The sequence below is a fragment of the Crotalus tigris genome, unplaced genomic scaffold (assembly GCF_016545835.1).
Source record: "Crotalus tigris isolate CLP2741 ecotype Arizona unplaced genomic scaffold, ASM1654583v1 scf7180000019754.1282937, whole genome shotgun sequence".
Classification (NCBI taxonomy): domain Eukaryota; kingdom Metazoa; phylum Chordata; class Lepidosauria; order Squamata; family Viperidae; genus Crotalus; species Crotalus tigris.
In genome coordinates, this window is record NW_024097694.1 from 451,920 (window position 1) to 463,827 (window position 11,908).

Here is an 11,908-nt window from a genome sequence, read left to right on the forward strand (position 1 = left end):
TTCCCAGGAATTGATGTCAAGTTCTTTTTCCAGTTCTCTGAGAGCTCCCCTGGGCTGCAGGAGCATTCAGAAATGACGTTTGGTGACACCAAAATTAGGTCGGCCAGCTCCTTTGGAAGCCTGGGAGGGTCGGCGTGATTTCTACCCATCCAGAGTGGATTGGTCCTCTTTGACTAATTTCGTGCCTATTTGGAATCGTATACAGATTCTATCTCTCTCGCTGTTGCTGTTGATAGGCTGTTTTTTTTTTCTTTTGCTGAAAAAGAGATGGAAAGGAGTTAAGCATTTCTGAATTCACCCTGCTGCCTGTCTCCTTCCTGCCTTCTGCTCCCATTAGTGGACCTATTGACTTTCTTGACTTTCTTCTTGTTCCTTATATAAAATTTTCCTTTATTATTTTTGGTCTTAGTTGCCAGTCTTTGCCCATTCCAGGCCTTTGCTATTCCGAGTCCGTCCTTGCAAATTCAGTCTACTCGCTGGTATTCTGCTTTACTTATGTGCCCTTCTTTCCATTTTTTTCTACCTGACCATATTGTACTTCTCGGAGGGCTCTTTGAGCAACCATTCTGGTATCTCATGATATCTTTAATTTTTCTGTGTCGTATTGTTTTTTCTCGGTCCTTCATCGTTTCATTTTCCAGGGTTTTCTTTTAATCAAAATGGACATATATATAACACATTACAGGTGTAGAGTTTAGCTATCTATTAGGGCTTGTTAAGGCACTTGAGCTATGTTTTAACCAAACAAGCTTTTTAAAAAGTGGAGACATATAATTAAGGAGAGAAATATCGGCATATATAGGGGGTTTTAGGATTTTTTTTTCATTTCATACTTTAGATATTATATATGCAGTAGACATATATAATGCATTACAAAAATAGTATAGTTATTGAAGATTTGTTTTAGTCTTTTATTTAAAGTGGACATATGCATTGAAAATAGAGTGTAGGAATATATTAGGGCGTTTTTGGTAACTCGAGGTTTGTTCTAAATAAATGTATTTCTCAAACTGTGAACATATAGGGTGCAGGAGAAAAGTGGGGTATTAGGGCTTTTTGAGTTACTGGAGGTGTGTTGTAACAGAATGTTTTTTTAACGTTGGCATATATAATGCAGGCGAGCAATAGAGTACTTACAGCTGGATGTTAGGTCGTCCTTCTCTTGCTCCCCCCGAGAGGCTCTGGAGCAGCAGGAGCTTCTGCCTGCCCCCGAGACCCTCTACCCAGCCCCGTCCCCCAGTTCCGCCACCCGCTCCCTCCGCCTTGCTGCCTCGGCGCTCTCTGCTCCCCCGAGGCCTCTCCTGGGGACCCCTCGGCTCCCGGCCCAGCTCCTGGCTCCTCTCCTCTCTTCTCCTCTCCTGCGGGCTGTGGGCTCCCGACTGCTCGGCCCATTCGGCTGCTTGGTTCCGGTTCCCAGGTCCAGCGGTGGCCAGACTAGCCTGGCACACTAGGTAGCAAGTCTCCCACCCCCTCCCTCTCTGCCCCCGTCCCCCATCCTCTCCTGGATATGTAGTGAAACCTGATTGTGCGGCTGCCATCCTGATTTTTCTGCCACCCCAGCACTTCCTGGGCGAGTCCCTGCTGCCATTAATGGTCATTAAGCAAGTGCAGTTTTGCCCATTGCTGTCACTTGCCGTAACTCCAAGCCGATCGCCCTGCACCCAAGTCATGAGCGTGCAACCCTGGAGATGCTGCTACAGTCATATGTGCGAGGACCCGTGATACATCACTCTTTTCAGTGCCATTGAAACTGTAGGCACAGCGAGGATCTCCCTCGTTTGGATGTGTCAGAAGAAAGAGACAGTTCCCATTAAGGCAGAATTAGGGGGCGAAACTAGAAATGTGGGGCTCAGTCCCGGATCACAGCGGTGCTGATACCTGCCGTGTTAGCAGCCTCCGTTCCTGTGGACCAACTGCCAATCCACCATCTCAAAGGTACATGTCTCTGGAAAGGGGCTGGGGCTGGCTGGCTGGGGGGAGGGGGCAGCAATGTGATCTAGAGAAAAAATGGGCTTCAAGATGTCCCAGTTCAAAATAGGCATTGAGACCACAAAGCTGGAAACTGACCGGGCTCAAAGATTTGGGGAAATTAAGCTAAAAAGGGACTCCTTTGGCTAGATATGGTTATATTTCGAACATACTCGGCCTGGTGATAGATTTACTTATTTATTTATTATTTTTATTACTGAGATTTATTACTAACCTTAATTGTTTCCCTAAATAGCTCAAGGCAATGAACATACCGAAGACTCCTTCGTCCCTACAACAACTAGCTTGTGAGGTAGGCTAAGACTGAGAGAGGGAGACTGGCTCAAGGTCACCCAGCAGACTGTCGTGCCTTGGATGGCCCTGGTCAGTACTTGGAGCGGAGGCTTCTTTCCTATTTCGCCTCTTACGGTCACCAGAAGCAACCTAGTAGGGCCAGAGATGGCCAAACTGATCGATTGCTGATACCGACATCTTTGCACTCTTTTGAGAGGTGATTTGTCTTGAACAGGAGTTCAAATGGGAAGTCCGGACAGTTAGAAGGGAGGTCATGATCGATGCATTATGTCTGTGTTTCCCCAAATGGGCCACTTTAAGGCCGGTTAGCAAAATGGCCCCTGAACGGAGGAAGGATGTGACTGTGTCTCTCCATTTCTTCAGACAGGTCAGCAACAGGGAAGAAACGGCCCTAAAGTGAATATCCCTGGGCTATCTCTCAACAGCCAGTGATGGTTAAGCAGTGAAGAGATGCCTTTGACCTTCAGACCCAGGAATTCAAGAGACAAACAACGGATGAAAGAGCAGCACAGTTGCCTCAAGAAGATGGTCGATCAACTAAAGAGCACAACAAAAAAGTGGCAGAAAACTGCTGGAAAAAAGAGAAAGGTTGGAGCGTGCCACCACCATGATCCCTCAGCGAGGGCTAAAGATCAAATATTTGGTGAAACACACTGAAGAACTGCACAAAGAACGCTGCAGGTCAGCAGCCAAGCGGCCTTTCTCAAATATGAGAAGGCTGCCTTAGAACCTTTGAGAAGAGGTCTCGAAGAAGTCTGGAACCTTCTTAAGAACTGAAGAAGCACCTCTAAAGTCTGCAGCATGAACAGGTTGAGACGGACCAAAGTTACTATGCGGAGAAAAGCCACTCCAGCCAACTGATGCAGAAAGTCAGTCCTCTTCAGCAGAATGTGAGGGAAAAAAAGAAGCAGGTCAACAATCTACAGCAGCAACAGCAGCCGCCGCAGAGCTATACTTCCCAGGCCACAGTTGGAGACCTGTGGAAAGCCGAGGAGGACAACGGAGAAGGACTGAACCATGTCAAAATGACAATGCAAGAATTACAGCTGCAGACGAGGTGTTTCGAGAAAGACAGTGAAGATCTCCACAGGGAGGTCCCCAGCCAAGTGGCCTTCTTCAGAAATGGTTTTTGTACTCCTAAGCGACCAGCACATGGGACAACTCGCTGACCCTCACTCCCCATAGCTGGAATGGAGGAACGGTGGCCTTTTACCCTTTCAAGAAAGAAAAGGAATTCTTCCCCTCCCTTCCCCTCCCTTCCCCTGACTTGCCACTTAGTGTGCCGGGGAGCCAGGCGAGCCCCCCCCCCACCAGCTGAAGCAACACCTTCACCCTCGCCCTCCCAATCACTGCAGGGCTGTCAGCTGAGCTGAACACCTCACAGCCACCGAGCATCAGGGCCTGAGAGGGCTGGGGAATCCCAGGGCTCCGAGCCAAAAAGGAGCCTGGAGGTGAACTTGGTAGGGTGAGTCCACAGGCTCCTCTCCAAGCCTCAGAGTTCCAGCTGAGGATGAGGGCCACCAGGGACAGGGTGAGGGCTCTGCGGTGGGCAGAGCAGAAAGTCTGGCCAGAACAGGATCTGGAACCCACAACCGAGTGGCTGAATGAGCCGAGCAGCTGGCATCCCAGCAGCCCACAGGAGAGGAGCAGAGAGGAGAACAGCTAGAAGCCGAACTGGGAGCCGAGGGGTCCGCAGGAGACGCCACGAGGCAGCAGAGACCCCCGGAGGCCGCAAGGCTGACGGAGCTGGTGGCAGAGCTGGAAGACAGGGCTGGGCTGAGGGTCTCGGGGGCAGGCAGACATTCCTGCTGCTCCAGAGCCTGCAAGAGAGTGGCAACAGAAGGGAGAAGCCGGGGGTGGTCAGTGGCCTGTGGGTGGTCAAGTAGTCTTAGGGGTGGTAGAACATAAGAGATTGATTCATAGGGCTGGAAGGGACTTTGGAGGTCTTCTACTCCAACCGTCTGCTCAAGGCAGGAACTTTCTGCCATCCCAGTCAAATGGTTTGCTTGTCCATTTTTGAAAACTTCCAGTGATGGAGCACTCACAACTTCTTACTGTCTGAAAATTTCTCCTGACTTCTTGGTTGGGTCTCCCTTTCAACGTCCACCCTTGTCTTTTTTCCTGCTCTGCAGTTCTTAAGTCACTCCCTGTCCTTTGAGACAGACCCTAACAGTGTGGAAGACTGCTGTTGTGTCTGCCCGATCCTTATCATCTTCGATAGGCTACACATAGCGAACTCCCTGAACCGTTCATGAAACGATTTAGCCTCCAGCTCTTAAATCATCTTTGTTGCTCTTCTCTTCAAACTTTCTGCAGTCTCAACAATGTTTTCTATTGGGCTGACCAGAATTGGATACAGTATTCCAAGGTGGTCTCACCAGTGCGATATAAAGCAGTACCAGCACTTCTGGCGATCTTGAAACTGCCCCTCTTTTATTGCTGCCTAAGACTGCATTGGCCTGTGTTGACAGCTGCAGCACACTTCTGGCTGATCCTTCAGTGGTTTTCCTCTAGATCCGTCTCACAGTTATCTCTGCTGAGCCAGGTACCGCTCCTTCTGTGCCTGTGCAATTGATTTTCCTGCCTAAAGAAGAACTGTACTTTTCTCACCAATGAACTGCATCTTGTTAGATGGGCCCAATGTTCACGTCTGTCAAGATCCTCCTGGATATTGAGCCTATCTTCCAACAATCTTGATGTCCTCTGCACATTTGATGAGTTCCCCTTCTATCCCCTCATCTAGATCATTGATGAAGATGTGGAAGAGTCCTAGGCCGAAGGCAGATCCCTGAGGTACCCCACTGAATGCTTCCCCCCATGTAGATGTACAGGTAGCTCCATTAAGGAATAAACACTGGGTGCGGCTGGTCAGCCCCCTGAGGATCCACCACTTGATTCTCTATTCCAGGATTTTCCCAGGAATTGATGTCAAGCTCTTTTTCCAGTTCTCTGAGAGCTCCCCTGGGCTGCAGGAGCATTCAGAAATTATATTTGGTGACCCCAAAATTAGGTCTGCCAGCTCCTTTGGATGCCTGGGAGGCAAACCATCTGGTCGGCGTGATTTCTACCCATCCAGAGTGGATTGGTCCTCTTTGACTAATTTCGTGCCTATTTGGAATCGTATATTGATTCTATCTCTCTCGATGGTGCTGTTGATAGGCTGTTTTTTTTCTTTTGCTGAAAAAGAGATGGAAAGGAGTTAAGCATTTCTGAATTCACCCTGCTGCCTGTCTCCTTCCTGCCTTCTGCTCCCATTAGTGGACCTATTGACTTTCTTGACTTTCTTCTTGTTCCTTATATAAAATTTTCCTTTATTATTTTTGGTCTTAGTTGCCAGTCTTTCCCCATTCCAGGCCTTTGCTATTCCGAGTCGGTCCTTGCAAATTCAGTCTACTCGCTGGTATTCTGCTTTACTTATGTGCCCTTCTTTCCATTTTTTTCTACCTGACCATATTGTACTTCTCGGAGGGCTCTTTGAGCAACCATTCTGGTATCTCATGATATCTTTAATTTTTCTGTGTCTTATTGTTTTTGCTCGGTCCTTCATCGTTTCATTTTCCAGGGTTTTCTTTTAATCAAAATGGACATATATAATACATTACAGGTGTAGCGTTTAGCTATCTATTAGGGCTTGTTAAGTCAGTTGAGCTATGTTTTAACCAAACAAGCTTTTTAAAAAGTAGAGACATATAATAAAGGAGAGAAATATCGGCATATATAGGGGGGGGGGGTTAGGATTTTTTTTTCATTTCATACTTTAGATATGATACATGCAGTAGACATATATAATGCATTACAAAAATAGTATAGTTATTGAAGATTTGTTTTAGTCTTTTATTTAAAGTGGACATATGCATTGAAAATAGAGTGTAGGAATATATTAGGGTGTTTTTGGTAACTCGCGGTTTGTTCTAAATAAATGTATTTCTCAAACTGTGAACATATAGGGTGCAGGAGAAAAGTGGGGTATTAGGGCTTTTTGAGTTACTGGAGGTGTGTTGTAACAGAATGTTTTTTTAACGTTGGCATATATAATGCAGGCAAGCAATAGAGTACTTACAGCTGGATGTTAGGTCGTCCTTCTCTTGCTCCCCCCGAGAGGCTCTGGAGCAGCAGGAGCTTCTGCCTGCCCCCGAGACCCTCTACCCAGCCCCGTCCCCCAGTTCCGCCACCCGCTCCCTCCGCCTTGCTGCCTCGGCGCTCTCTGCTCCCCTGAGGCCTCTCCTGGGGACCCCTCGGCTCCCGGCCCAGCTCCTGGCTCCTCTCCTCTCTTCTCCTCTCCTGCGGGCTGTGGGCTCCCGACTGCTCGGCCCATTGGGCTGCTCGGTTCCGGTTCCAGCGGTGGCCAGACTCGCCCGGCACACTAGGTAGCAAGTCCCCCACCCCCTTTCTTTCTGCCCCAGTCCCCCATCCTCTCCTGGATATGTAGTGAAACCTGATTGTGCGGCTGCCATCCTGATTTTTCTGACACCCCAGCACTTCCTGTGATGCCATTAATGGTCATTAAAGAATGCAAGTTTTCAAATGCAGAATTTTTTTTTCATTTTTTATTCATATTTTATTGATTTCATTTATATAAAACATCTTGTATTTATGGCTTATTTTTGGAAGCTGTGGGGGCAGGGTGTGTTTTGTGGGAGTAGGGGAAGGAAGGGCAATGAAAATGAGCATCCTTCCATGCGAGTCCATCTACCTCGAAGTGTAGCTAAAAAGACAGACGAGTCACTTGACTGTTCTCTCATCTAAGTCATTGATGAAGATATTGAAGAGTCCTGCGCCTAAGACGGAACATTGTGGTACCCCACTGCTTACTTCTCTCCATGTGGATGTAGTGTAGTGAGAGAGAGAAAAAGAGAGAAGGGGGGGAGAGAGGGAGAGAAAGAGAGAGAAAAGAGAGGGAGAGAGGGAGGGAGAGAGAGAAAAAGAAAGGGGGAGAGGAGAAAGGGAGAAAGAGGGAGAGAGAGAAAGAGAGAGCGAGAGGAAGGAGGGAGAGGGAGAGGAAAGAGAAAGAGAGAGAGAGAGACGAAACAGAGAAAGAGAGAGAGAGAGAGAGAGAGAGAGAGAGAGAGAGAGAGAGAGAGAGAGAGAGAACTCATGCACAGCAGCCTCTATTTTATTTTTAATTAAACCCTTCAAACAAGCTCCGCCCCTCATGCCTGTGCACGTGCGCTTGCAAGTTTTGCTGCTCCCAGTGTTTTTTTTTCCTCTGGGAAACGGGTCCAAGTGGCTCTTTGAGTGTTTAAGGTTGCAGACCCCTGGCTTAGGCCATCATTTTGCAGGATTTCGAGGTATACTGAGAAAATGCCATTTTGGTTTTCAGAACATCAAAGAAGCAGCTAGGAAGATATGTATCTGCTGAATCAGGTTTCTCCTGTTGAAAGAAAAACCATCAGGTCCAATCCAAACTGGGAATAAATAAAATGGAGGCTGTTTGGAAAGAAGGTTCTTGTTTATTTACTTACCCGAAACTTCAGTGACACAGCATGTTTCTGGGTGGCTGACAAAATGGAGCTGGGAATGGTGGGCTTTTATACCTTCTTTGGGCTTTGTATTTGAGGTTCTTCCTGTCCCTGTGCAATGTACTTACACCTGGCTTGAGTGTGCCCTTTTTGGGTTTTTTAATGGTGGTGGGTTAATCCTATTATGTCCTAAAGGTCATGTTCCTGTCCTTCATCTCTTCATTTGGAGGCTCCTTTCAAGTAGGAAGGCCTGAATCCAGTCCGCAAATCCCACGGGAGCCCTCTTCTCCGTTCCATCATCCCGCAGCTGTGTTGATTGCAGTTCCAAGAACTCCCATGGATGAGATGCCCATAGGTCAGAAGCATCCCCGATGATGTAATCAAAGCTCTGCTGGGAATGCTGGGAGTTGTAATTGAACTTGTCTGAAATTGCCAAGCTGAAGAAAGCCATCCCCAGGACGGATTCAAGACACCAGACCCCCTCCTGAAGATCAACACTGTGTTTGCACCCAGAAGCTCTTTCCCCTCTGTCCTTCTCCCACTTCCTATCTCTTTCCTCAATTCCCAGGAAAGAAGAAGAATCCGGTGCAATGAGTCATCCTGATTTGCGGCCTCCCACTTGTGGGCCTTCTCCTGCATTTGCTACTCTGGACAAGCAGGTAGCCACTCCCAAGAAACCTTCAACCTTCCACAAAATGTCAAAAATGAAGACGTGGCTCAAGATTTCTTAACATCCATCTTGAAATAGTCAGTTAACAATCACTGCCCCAAAGAAAGGAATAGAGCAGTCCATGGAGTGTGGGCGATGGGGAGGTCCTGCCCTTCTGATCTGGCCAGCTTCTCAGCTCATGGTCCAGCCAGCTGGGCGCAGGGCCAATGGCTCACCGGTCTCTGACCGACGTGCCGGTTCCATCTGCCCATAGAAGGCAGGAAAGGAGTCACAAAAAGGGACAATTTTACAAAAGGATCATCATCGTCGTCGTCATCATTACCAAGAAAGCCAGACCAGCTTCAGTTCCCAGAGAGGCTCCAGGCCCCTCGCAAAGCCTGTTGCATGAGGAAGCCTTTTGACGAAGGAGCACAGACTTGGCCGACTCTTCCTTAGTGCTCTTGTGCCAAGGAAGTCCCTGGGAGTCATAGAGACCCCCAATCTTGCCCACCTCCCCCTCCTTGCCTCCCTCCCACCATCCACAGGGAGCTTGGATTCCCCAAGGTCGATGGGGGTGACAACTTCCTTAGCGGAGCTGTTTTCACACCATTTGTCTGTTGTCTCAGCACAATTCTGGATTTCCAGAAAGCTGGCAAGAGGCTCCCAGGAATTAAAACCCACCAGCAAGAGCAAACGGAGTCCCACATCCAAAAGAAAGAACAGGGAATGTGGTTCCAGGTCTGCTCTGGGACGGAGCACAGAAAGCTCAGCTATTCTGCAGCGACACCACGGAGGGAGGACAGAAGTGCTGATGGAGCTGCAGAGAGTCAGCAACGTAAAACGAGACCTCTGTCGGCCGTTGAAAATGCTAGTGGCACTGAAAAAAGGGATTTCTGACCAGTCCTCACAGTTACAACCATTGCAAAATTCCCAGTCACACGATCAAAATATGGGCACTTGGCAGCCAGCTTGTATTTGTCACGGTTGCAGTCTTTGGGTCATGTGATCTCAATTTGCAACTTTCCCAACCGGCTTCCAACAAATTAAGTCAATGGGAAAAGCCGGATTCCCTTAATGAAACGAACCCCAAACTCGGGATTCATTTCGCAACTGCAGCGATTTCCTTAACAACGGTAGCTCTGACTCACAGAAGGACCTGCTTGATTCACTGAGGAACGGCAGGCTTGTATCATGGCCATAAGTCAAGGACTCCCTGCATCCCTCGGGTTCCCTAGGTGGATCCCTTGCAGTAGTGTAGTCGCTGTAAGTAACAGAGTGTCTCAATCCTTGGCGGTCACTCTGCAGATCCCAGAGGAATTCAAGCAAGGCCGCCCTCCGTGGGGGGAGATGAGCCCCCTGAATTGGGCAGCTGCACCCAGGCGGTTTTCCTGTGAGGGATGCAGCTTGGCCACTTTCTCTCTCTCTCTCTCTTGTTTTATTTTTTATTACTTTAAGGCATAAAATGGAAAAAGACACAAGACAAGAGTAGGAAGAATTTTGGAGGAAAAAAGGGAGGGAAAAGGGGGAAAGAGAAAGAAAAGGCGTTAACTTCCAACTCCCTTCACAAACTAACCCCGGCATTTCCTAGTGGTCTCCCATCCCTGCTTTAATCCAAGTCTGCTTAAGCTTTTCCAGATCAGTCCACTGCTACATCCTTAAGGCAGTCCTCGACATACAGCCAGAATTGGAACCAGTATTGCCATTGCTAAGCTAGGTGGTCCTTAAGCGAGTTGTCCTCAGATTTACGGTGTTTTTGACATGATCGTTAAGCGAATCACGGTAGTTGTTTAGTGAATCAGGCAGTCATTAAGCAAGTGCAGTTTTGCCCATTGCTGTCACTTGTCGTAACTCCAAGCCGATGGCCCTGCACCCATCATGAGTGTGCGATCCTGGTGTTGCTGCTACAGTCATATGTGCGAGGACCCGTGATACATCACTCTTTCAAGTGCCATTGGAACTTGGAACAGTCCCAAAAGCAAAGGCTATAAAATGAGGACTATTATGGGGTACTTGGTTAGGGACTGTACAACATTTAATCTTTTTGTTTCTTTAGCCACATTTTTATAACATCTTTTTAAGCTGAATAACATCTAATCCTTATGTGTATTTCCCTTCGACTCCATTTGACATGGACACAAAACCTTGGATTCTCTGGATCTCTAATGCTAGATTTCAGATGCAAGGGACAACGTTTTAATTTGGACTTTACCCCAAAAACAAGGGGCAACATCTGTGGCTTCCCAGCTCTCCGGACAATGGACAGTTGTCCATTCAGGTGGAGAAGCTCTGGTGGATGAGGATTCAGGGCTCACTTGCAAAAGCCCCTGAAGAGCCGGCCAATACATGAATAAGCCAGGCCCTCCAGTGAAGGCAGCCAGTTGGTGATTATTTTTCAACTCTCAGCTTGGCTTGTGACATCAGGGGCTCCTGCTAACCTCATTGGCTGAAGATTGCCATGACAACCTCCAGCATCCTTGGTAGTCTGGACCACAGGGCTGGAAGGCTCTGTTCCAAATCCCTGGAAAGTGACTGGATTGGATGGCTGGCAGTGTGGGCACAGTGAGGACCTCCCTCATTTGGACGTGTCAGAAGGAAGAGACAGTTCCCGTTAAGGCAGAATTAGGGGGCAAGACTAGAAAGGTGGGGTTCAATCCTGGATCACAGTGGTGCTGATACCTGCAGTGTTAGCAGCCTCCGTACTTGTGGCCAAACTGCCAATCCACCATCTCAAAGGTACATGTCTCCAGAAAGGGGCTGGGACTGGCTGGCTGGGGGGAGGGGGCAGCAATGTGATTTAGGAAAAAATGGGCTTCAAGATGTCCCAGTTCAAGATACATATTGAGACCACAAAGGTAGAAATTAACCGGGCTCAATGATTTCGGGAAATTAAGCTAAAAAAGGACTCCTTTGGCTACACATGGTTATTTCACTTACAGACTCGGCCTGGTGATAGATTTACTTATTTATTTATTATTTTTATTACTGAGATTTATTACTGACCTTTATTGTTTCCCTAAATAGCTCAAGGCAATGAACATGCTGAAGACTCCTTCGTCCCTATAACAACAAACTTGTGAGGTAGGCTAAGACTGAGAGAGGGAGACTGGCTCAAAGTCACTCAGCAGGCTGTCGTGCCTTGGATGGCCCTGGTCAGTACTTGGAGCGGAAGCTTCTTTCCTAATTCGCCTCTTTCGGTCACCAGAAGCAACCTAGTAGGGCCAGAGATGGCCAAACTGATCGATTGCTGATGCCGACTCCTTTGCACTCTTTTGAGAGGTGATTTGACTTGAACAGGAGTCAGAATCAAATGGGAAGTTGGGACAGTTAGAAGGGAGGTCATGATCAATGCATTATGTCTGTGTTTCCCAAAATGGGCCACTTTAAGGCCGGTTAGCAAAATGGCCCCTGAATGGAGGGAGGATGTGACTGTGTCTCTCCATTTCTTCAGACAGGTCAGCAACAGGGAAGAAACGGCCCTAAAGTGAATATCCCTGGGCTATCTCTCAGTGGCCAGTGA

General features: G+C 47.9%; 1 long non-coding RNA gene across 1 annotated transcript; it reads left to right on the top strand.

The window, feature by feature from the left end:
• The first annotated feature begins 1,521 nt into the window (after window positions 1-1,521).
• LOC120317652 lies at window positions 1,522-5,091 on the top strand. The gene is made up of 3 exons (XR_005559287.1): window positions 1,522-1,935; window positions 2,225-2,281; window positions 2,647-5,091. It is a non-coding gene; the product is annotated as an uncharacterized LOC120317652 (long non-coding RNA).
• The last annotated feature ends 6,817 nt before the right edge of the window (window positions 5,092-11,908 follow it).